Raw genomic sequence first — 1,503 nt, 5'->3', positions numbered from 1 at the left:
GCTCCCGTGACTCGGATTGTCGGTGTTTGCTGGGGGTTTTGACACCTGCGCTCTTCAGAGTTCTCACGTTTGGCCTGAGCTGTATTTTTCTCCAGAGAAGGATCACAAAGATGACCAAAGAACTGGGCAGCCTGTGGTGTGGGGAAAGGCTGAGAGAGCTGGGCTTGTTCAGCACTGGGAAAGGAATCTCAGAGGAGTCCTTACCACCATGTTCCAGTATTTAAAGGGTGGCCACAAAGAAGGTGGAGACTCCCTTTTCACAAGAAGTCACACGGAAAAGATGAGGGGCAATGGACACAAATAACTTCCAGGGACATTCCAATTAGACACAAGAGGAAAATTTTTCACAATGAGAACAATAAGCCATTGGAATAATTCCCTCGAGGAAGTGGTGGAGTCCCCAGTGTCATACACAGTTATGTTCCGGCTGGACAAGGTGCTGGGACATCTAGTCTGGATCATGCTTTGCCTAGAAAGGTTGGACCAGGTGATCCTTGAGGTCCCTCCCAACCTGGTATTCTGTGATTCTCCAGAATCATGTGTGTCACTTGGCACCGCATAAACTGAATTTTGGACTAGACAATGAGATCTGGATGTTTGGGTTGACAGCAAGTTGAATACAAGTCAGCAGTGTGTCCTGCCAGCTGCAAGGGACAGCTGTGCCCTGGTGTGCATCAAATACAGCACAGCTGGCTGGTCGAGGGAGGTGACTGTCCTGGTCTACACCGCGCTGGTGTGACCCCACCTCAAGTACTGGGTGTAGTTTTGAATCCGTGCTGGAAATAGTGCTGATAATACAGGGGTGGTTTTGTTACTGCTGGACAGTGCGGACACAGAGCCAAGGCCTTTTCTGCTCCTCACACCAGCGAGGAGGCTGGGGGTGCAGAAGGAGTCAGGAGGGGACACAGCCAGGACAGCCGACCCCAACTGACCAAAGGGATAATCCATACCACGATGTCATGCTCAGCATATAGAGCTGGGGGAAGAAGAAAGGGGGAATGTTTGTAGTGATGGCATTTGTCTTTCCGAGTAATGGTTAGACGTTCTGGAGCCCTGCTGCCCTGGGGATGGCTGAACACCTGCCTGACCATGGGAAGTGGGGAATTTAACTACTTGTTTTGCTTTGCTTGCACATGCCACTTTTGCTTTACCTGTCTTTATCCCAGGCAGGGGAGTGAGCAAGCAGCTGTGTGGTGCTTAGCTGTCATCTGGGGTTAAACCATGATACTGTCAGGGGAAGTTTAGGTTGAACATTAGGAAAAGGCTCTTTGCTGAGAGGGTGGTCAGTCCCTGGACAGGCTCCCCAGGGAAGCAGTCACAGCACCAAGCCTGTAGAGTTCAAGGAGAGTCTGGATGACAATCTTTGCATGTGGTTTAGTGTTAGGTAGTGCTGCAAGGACCAGGGAGTTGGACTTGGTGATCCTTATGAGTTCCTTCCAGCTCAAGATACTCTGTGACTCTTGTATTAAGACTACATGAACTGAGCAGATGCTTGTATTCACC

Source organism: Nestor notabilis, unplaced genomic scaffold (assembly GCF_000696875.1).
Source record: "Nestor notabilis isolate BGI_N333 unplaced genomic scaffold, ASM69687v1 scaffold13319, whole genome shotgun sequence".
Lineage (NCBI taxonomy): Eukaryota > Metazoa > Chordata > Aves > Psittaciformes > Psittacidae > Nestor > Nestor notabilis.
This window is presented reverse-complemented; position numbering follows the sequence as displayed.